Raw genomic sequence first — 8681 nt, 5'->3', positions numbered from 1 at the left:
GAGCACGCCAGGCACTTCTGTCTTCCACTGCCTCCCACAGTTTGGTCAAACTCATGCTGGTAGCTTCAAGAACACTATCCAACCATCTCATCCTCTGTCGTCCCCTTCTCCTTGTGCCCTTCATCTTTCCGAATTGTTACCAAGCAATTTATTCAATAATTCACAGAGAGCAATGAAGGAATGCAGCCTTCCCTAAATAATGGCCTTGCTCCAAGTAAAGTCCCACCTCCCTACGTCTCCCCTATTCTACGTCAGCCCTGTATCGGCTAATCTAAGCTTTCTCCCTCTGAGCTCTCTGTTCTACTACCCTCAATGCACGCCTGGTCCTGGTGGGGATGTCCAGGAATGCTTTCCAAAGACACTGAGTCTGTCAGCTGTCTCTCCCCTGCTGCTGCTTCTTCCTGTTGTTCCTCTTCCAATATTTCCCAGCTTCTCCCCTCTGCAGCCTCTGAACTGTGCCCTTCTGCAAACCACTGTTCTAAATCTATACTGTCCTCTTGTTCTTGAGAAGGTTCAAGGGAAGGAGGGGGGAACGGTCCCCACCATTCCTCTTCAGTCCAGCCCCTGACAACATCTAATGTTGTTGTTGTTACTTCCCACACAAACTCTGTCACACACCTGATAGCATACATGACTTCAAGTGTGGGGCAGGTATGGGCACAGCCAGAAAGGAACAACGAGGAGCCCAGACCGACAAGCTGCATGCTAACTGGGCTTCTCCATTTCCTAGTGTGAGGAGAGCAACATGTATTCCCACAGGGACGATATGCAGGCTCCCTTTTTGGATGGCAGAAACGAAGTATTGAACATAAAGCACCTCTCACTCATGCTTCCTGATTGAGACCTCAAAGTCAAGGACTTCAATAACACCCCCTTCCTGCCAGAGAACAGGGCAGGTTATGCCCAGTGGAGAACATTGCCTGAATACAGTATTATGCCACAAACGTACAGGGAGACCACTCACTTATGCTACATTTGCTATTCTGGATATATCCAGGAAATCCCATGCTGGCTTTCAGCAACTATATTCCTGAAAATATCATTTATGAAATAATCTTCAATTAGAGGATGGTTTACAGACTGAGGTATAAGGATTTATCGTTTATACTATCTTTATCCCATGTTGTTAGCATGGCCGTTAAATCGGTTAGTATGAATTAGCAAATGAAGCCAAACGTGTATTAGCAAGATAAATACAAACAGTAGCTCAAGTTTAACTCAGCAGAGTACCAGACTATATAGACTGAAATGAAATGCCCATTTACTCTTTGGCTAAAACGCATATTCTCAAGTGTTAGTGACTACCTATCCATAAAGCTAAAGAAATACTGATCTGAGGCACAGAGCTGTTCTAAATTCAGAAGAAGTATGCAACACTTAAGCATGTGTTGGGACATAAATGTGGTTCATTTGGGCTGGATCATGACCATGATCAATTATTTACCACACAACCCCTTATGGAATCAGAAAGTATCTGGATTTCTCAAGATGCATTTTTATAAAAGCATGTGAGGCAGTAAGTTAAAAAAAAGACTAAAGAGTCACAGGGGGAAAACAGCACATGAAAATGACATTTGGAGGAGGTTTGCTTAGTTAGTTGGTTGGTTGGTTGGTTGGTTGGTTGGTTGGTTAGTTAGTTAGCTATTAGTAAAACAAAACATCAAAACAATAGCCCTCCTTGCCACAGACACATTTAAAAGGCTGTAGAATGTAAACCAGTCAAAGACCTGGTTGAAAACAGCACCAGCTGGTACTTAAAATTATTTAATGACGGCCCAAGGCGAACCTCCCTGGGGAGACCATTCCACAAATGGGGAGCCACTACAGAGAAGGCCTGTTCTTGTGTTGCCACCTTCCTGACCTCACATGGAAGAGGCACACAAAGGAGGGAAATGCTCCTAAAAGTTAACATATTAAGTATATTAGAAACCTGGTGGAACACACCCAAAAAAGCCTCTGTCAAACAACGGGTGGTGCAATGGAGAGGGAACAGAGGGGACTTTTCCAGACTAGGAGCAATGACATCATCTGCCAGAACGCTTGGGTAATTGACAGACCCTCCTTGCTCTGGGTTTCGCTTGCCCTAACCACTTTTGTAACATTAAAATAGCTACGTTTTAAAACCTTATTGAGAATGAGGGCTCAGAGAGCCAACAGCCAAGTATGCCAATCATGAAACTGAATATAGTACCTGACAGCATTGTTTTCAGAAAACTGCAACATAGGACCAAAGGAATTTAATCACTAATGTAGTGGGGGGCACAGGGTGGTGCAAAATTGTTAGGGATGCAAAATTTCAACACCAGCTGCTGCCTTAATACAGCTGCGCACTTTTGTCACTGGGCTCCATTAAAAACGGCTTCTCCATGCGAACCAGGAAGTGAGCTCTCCAGACAAAGGGACAACTCTTTTCTTATCTCTGCAGCGACACTCTCCTGGGTGACGCAGATACCATTAGGCAGTTGAATGCGCCCGCTACCCTGGGCACTGGCAACCCACGCTACGCCACTGCTTCAAGCCCCTCACAGTTAAGTGCCTGCTTTCATATTTTGTGTGCTATTGTTTAAAAAGGGTCAAGAAGCACCATTTTTGCTTTGATATCTGAGAAAATGCTTAACCACCTGTGGTTGTTGGTACTGTTATGGGGTTTGAAATGTAAAACTGGGGGCCAGACTCTTGTAATCCCTGGACCCAGCAAGTGTTAAGATCTAACCGAGGCTTCTAATTTTTGAAATAGCCCGGCTAGCCTCCTGGTGAGAGGTGTAAGGAAAACAAAGGAAGGGACTCTGTGGGAGATGGCAAAGCCACTTCCGAGCTAGGGAGGAGGTGGGGTTGCAGGCTTCATGCCCCTCCCCCCACACGCGGGGGTGGGCTTTCAGCCCCCGCGATACCAGGGGAATCCTCGGACGTGTCATCCCCCTGGCCAGCCAATCGGCTGGCCCGGGAGGCGTGGCCTGCCCTATTTAGGGCTGGCGCGGCCAAGGATCTCCCTCTTTCCCGCGCCTCAGCTGATCAGGTTTTCCCTCCCCTCCTGTCCGTTAGGCTAGGCTCTCTGACTTTGCTATGGACTTCGGTTGGTCGCCATCGAGGGGCCTGGTAGGAATTTTTCCAATTGGCAGATTGGCACCAGCCACTTGGTTTTTGCCTACCTCGTAGCAAACCGTCACAACTCCCGGTATGGGCGGTTAGGCATTGGCAGGGGTATTGTTATGCAGATGAAGGGGGGGGAGGAAGTGCCATCACCTTCCCCCAAAACAAAGGGTAGTCCAGTAAAGGATTCCGGGGGGCGTGACCTTGTCCTAAGCCTATGGAGGTGTGGGCCCACGGCACGCCCCGAGCGGTGACCCCGGGGGAGCTCCTAGTTGATGTGCATCAGCGGGACTCCCCTTACTGGTGGTTAACCCTTACCGGTCTTCAAGCAAGTGGGCTGAAGCCGGTTAGTTGACAGGACCAATGCCTAAGCCAAAACTGCTCAATTCCTGTAATCAATAAAGTTGTGGCCTAATTTGACCCATTAACTCTAATTCTTGTGTCTCGTGTCTTTATTTCTGAGGGGGGAGACGGGAACTCGCCACGCAAATGAGTGCTGCCCCTTCCTCAGCTCACAGATAGTGAGGAGGACAAAAGCCAGAGTTTTTAGGAGTGATGTGACCTAGAGTCAAAAAGCAACAAGCTGGAAAGAGCAGCATTCAAGGGCAATGTTTGATGTGTGTTTGAATCCAAAGCTGTGGCTAGGGAGGAAACAAGACCCATTTGGTGTGTTGATGCTGTAGACCCCATTGTAGCCTCAGACTGCATATATGTGTAAATAAACCATATATCAAAAAGACGCCACAGTGTCTGCCGTGCCTCATTTCCAAAAGGAAACCTGGAACTCCAGGAATCTTGCACCGCTTAAGAGATTCAGTGGCAAGCAACACTGCAACATACATTTCCAACAAGGGAAGGAAATGCTGAATGGATACAGTTTATTTGTAAATTAAATAAATCTATTTCCTCCATGCCCTTGAGAGCTGGCTGATTTATCAGTTAATAAAATAATCATACACTATAGACTAGCGCTTCCAATTTATTTTAAAAAGAACCAACGTTGCATTTTTGACATATATGAATACAAATGTAACACAAGAGGAGACTTCGTTCAAAGCAATATATTATGTATCTATAGCTAGGCATGAGTTACAGTGCATTGCTTTGCCTCTACGTTGCTATTTCCAAGATTGATCTTATAAACACTAACTACCCGTGCTGCCCTTGCTTATGGGAAGTCCAATGGACCTCAGCAAGATTATTTATCTGCATGGAAATTATTCACACAAGTAAAAAAAACCCCACACAATCCAGCTGGACACAAATCAGTGATATGATTTTAATTATGCACTCTAAACTCTGTAGAAAACGCAAAGTGCAGTGCAAAAAGAATAAATCACTAAAAGCTGGCTCATCATTTTTATGTTCATTCAGAAAAAAAGCAACAATAGCAAATAAAGCACAGGGTGTAGTTCTTTTATGAGGAAAAAGAACCAGCAAAGTCAGTTCTGGGACATTATTATTATTATTATTATTCTACACCAATCATTATCATCATCATTATTAACAATACACTGTCTTAACATTTCCCCCCTGAAATTTTGACAAGAAAAGATAAATTCCCAATCAATATTTTTTTTTAAAAAAATAAATGTCAAGTATCTCATTTGCAATGTATTTAAAACTTATTTCAGTAGCACTGGTTCATGCTTGCAGTTTTCTTACTGACACAGCTTCTTGCATTACTGAAGAGCTGCTCCCATGATTTTTTAAAAATTATATACTACCTTTATCGCCCAAGGTGGTGTGCACGGTCCTCCTCCTCCCCATTTCATCATCACAACAACCCTGTGAAATAGGTTAGGCTAAGAGATGGCGACTGGCCCAAGGTCACGCAGTGAGCTTCATGGATGAGGTGGGATTCGAACCCAGGTCTCTCCCAGGTCATAGTGCAACAATCTAACCATTACGCCACACTAGTTTTATGCGATCAGATCCTGATTGTTGAGGCATGACTGGGATCTAGATTTTTTAAAAACAAAACACCATTCCACCCTGCTGCTCTAATAATTTTTTTTTCCTAGTACATACCATCTTGCAATTCCCACAGCTTTCTGAGCCCTCTCCTTCCTTTGTTATCTTTTGACGATTGCTTCCCACCCCTCCAGCTACTATCTCCCTCTGTTCTGCTCTTTGGGGACCATGAACACTTCTCCACAATTGAGCAGCTTTTACTACAAGTCCCTTTTAGCATTTTCTGAGCTTTGGGCTATATTCCTCTTGAGAGAAAATTTGTGGTGTGGGGCGGCGGCGGCGGCGCACCAACCGCTGGGAACTTTACTAGTTTTCAACTTACAAATCTCGAAGCTGAGTTCTCTCTTTTTCGAATGGATCAGTTTCCACAGTCCTCTCTGGAAGGAACATCTGGGGCCTTCGATCAAGTCTGCTGACACGCAGGTAATTATCAGGCTGCCTCCTTTCCACTCGGTCAATATAGCTGAGAACTGTTGCTACTGGTTCTATTTCCCAATATTTTTCAGTGGAGTAAGGTTGGGTGAATATGTATACACTGCTTTCCACACACACACAAAGTCCTGAAGCTATTTATAGCCAAAGTAAAAAATTGCAATGCTGAAATCATAGTAAAAACAGATTTAGCTGTACAGTATCATGTTGTGCTACCCAATGCCCAGAGAAACAAAAAACAAACAAAAAACACTTTTGCATGGCACCAAAAAAACCACATTTGCCTGGCACTTGTCATATCATGACAAGGTTAGCACCAGTCGGGCCTCCCTTGGGAGAGCACTTTATAAAAAGGGAACTACTGCAGAGGAGGCCCTCCGATGATGGTCTTAGGTCTGGGCAGGTTCATATAGGGGAAAGGCAGTCCTGTAGGCATAGTTGCCCAGAGCCATATAAACAAACAAGAACCTGCATAAGTCCCACTGTCAGCTTTATATATAAATGGGATGAGCACATGATTAAACAAATCTACTCTGGATGAATAGGCTATACTACCACTATCTAATGCGAAGCTGTCCTGTTACATCTTTGATTATGCTTTGCCATTGAACAAAAAAAGCTTTTGAAGAATCATAAAGTTCTTCCAAACAGGAGGAAAACTCTGTTTGCACCACTGCATAAAACATGAACAGCTCCCCCCCCTTCCTTTTAATGTTGCTCTTAACTCCTAATCATCAGGCATGATGGATGATCTTTCCTAGCGTTAGAACATTTTGTTTTATTTTTTTTCCAAGTGGTCATTTTATAATCACAATAAATGCTCTGGGCCAAGGGGTAGCGCTGATTAATCCACACCTCAGCTGTGCAAGAAGCAGGAGGTGAAACGCACCCAAGGTGTGCATTAATGAGCCCTCCTGTACAGTCTGTCATGTCTTACTGTTTAATTAAATCCCAAACCAAATAGTTTTGAAGAGAAGGTTAGGAATGAACATTTTTAATGTTCCTTTTTTGTTGTTCTTCTTTAAAGGATCTTCTTCACCAAGCAGGAGGAAGGGGGAGGGGACCCAGATATATTTAGAACAATATTTTAATTTGCAATACTTTGCTCGATTAGATGAAAATAATGTAATGTATTTTTTTATTTAAAAAAAAGAGAGAGGGAGAAAAAAATGTGATTAAGATGCTTAAGTGCACAGTATATTACATGAAATTTCTGATCATAAAGAAAGGTAATATCTACTCAAAATTATAATTTCTGTACTTCGAAATCATCTCAGCAAGAATTATCTACCCATATCAAATTGTAGCACTTGTCAAAATCAACTGTAAAGGCGCTCAAGTGCTCTTCTGAATCAACAAAACAGATGTATAGCGATGTGAGGTTGCAGCGAGATGGAAATAAAAGTGAACTATATGCCAGTCATTGCCCTTAATCTCTTGAACCCAACACTTAACAAAGTGGATATCACAGGTTTTTGAGACACTATTTATAATGTTTTCTTGTGGGGGGGGGGGAGAGAATCAGGGCTTGAATCTTAATAATATATGCAAAAACACTCTATAAAATTATTTGCCTCTGGTTCTCCTAGACTGCAAAGCTCACCAGGACTCGTTCATAAACATGGAGCGGGGTGGGGAGGAGATCAGAATAGATTTCTCCAGCCTTTTCCGAGGTCAGGGAGAACTCCAGTTTTCTATTTAAAAAGTTAGTTGATCTGCTGGGTATAAAGGGGCCAAACACTCTGGGTAAAAGTACTGTGCCTCTGCAGTTTTTCAGTAGAATTTAACTGTACTGAAGACACCGAGAAAACCAGTGGATGCAATGAGATATTGTAGGCCAAAGCAGTGTGAAAAGTAAAGATGAAGCAGTCCTCAGAAGAGTGAGGAGTGTGGCTAGAGCTCTGGCAGGCAATAATTTTAGAAGTACAACGAGCTATTTCCTATCAGCTGTAACAATAAACTTGAAGCATGAGTCTAGAACGATATTGTTACATGCCACCCCAATCTCCAAGTGGTGCAATGTTTCAGTGTTCTTACTCAGGGTTCGTGTTTCCTTTGGGAATGAGGCACAGTGGAGCTTGGGGTGTCTTTATGATATATGGTTTATTTACACATATATACAACCAGAGCATATGATGCTTACAGCATTGACACCCATAAAAGCTTCTTGCTTCTCCCATAGCCACAGCCACCTTGGATTCAAAAATATGCATGCTCTATCCAGCTTGCCGCATTCCACCAACTGCAACTATTTTCCTCCAGCCCATATCATCCCCAACTGAGATCCTAAAGTTCTCCACTCTGATTTGTATCTGCTAATCATCCAAGAGCTCAGGAGAGGGTCCACCCATTTGCCAGCTGGTACAGGCATTGCTTTGCTAATGGTCCATCTCCCTGTGTTTTTCTGTTAATGGCCCATCTCTCAGGAAATCTCCTGAACTCAGGAAGCTGAGTCCAGCTATTAAGCGTCTGACTTCCAGTTTAACTCTCCAGCATTGATTAAATTCTAACACTTAGTAAACCCAGGAATTATGTGTGTCTAGAACCCACAAATTCATAACAATATAGTGGGAAGAGCTTTCTACCTCATTGCCATGGTCTTGATGGCACTATTCAGGGAACAGAGGAAGGACTAAGCTTATTGTCTTATGAGCCAATGGCCTGGCTTATGGCTTATGGCGCCAGTGGACTGAAGCAAGGCAGGGGAGAAGATACCTGGATCTGAAAATGTGGCTATGGATCTAGCAGGTAGTGGCTGCTCCTTGGAAAGTAGATCCATGATCAGGTGTCAAGTCCATGAATAATTGGGGGGCCCTGGTCCCCCGCTCTAAGATCTGCATGGGTGAAATTAATTTCTATCCAGTGTCTTATTTGGACACATATTGCAACATGCCTAGCAATTACAAGACTCGTGTAACTAACTTATTTTTTTGTTAATTTATTACCTGACCAGTCAAACCTATTTTCCATTCTAAGCAAAATTGTAACATTCCTTTTAGCTTTCTAGGGATTTACTTGGCACAGTTGACACTGCAGAGTGACTATTATATATATCCGTGTGTGTGTGTGTGTGTGTGTGTGTGTGTGTGTGTGTGTTGTATTTCCATTTTCCTGACTTTGGGTATTCAGTGCTACACTAAGCAAAACCGCATTATCTGTATCACTCTCCTACTTACATTGTTGTT

At 43.3% G+C, this 8681-nt stretch overlaps 1 protein-coding gene across 15 annotated transcripts in view; it reads right to left on the bottom strand.

Annotated features, from left to right (window-relative positions):
* The window catches only part of LOC308486714 (uncharacterized protein), a 67575-nt gene that overhangs the window by 7583 nt on the left and 51311 nt on the right, over nucleotides 1–8681 (bottom strand). The gene's annotated exons all lie outside the window — the stretch shown is intronic.

Source organism: Podarcis pityusensis, assembly GCF_964106645.2.
Source record: "Podarcis pityusensis genome assembly, chromosome: 10".
In the NCBI taxonomy this organism is placed as follows: Eukaryota; Metazoa; Chordata; class Lepidosauria; order Squamata; family Lacertidae; genus Podarcis; species Podarcis pityusensis.
This window is presented reverse-complemented; position numbering and strand designations above follow the sequence as displayed.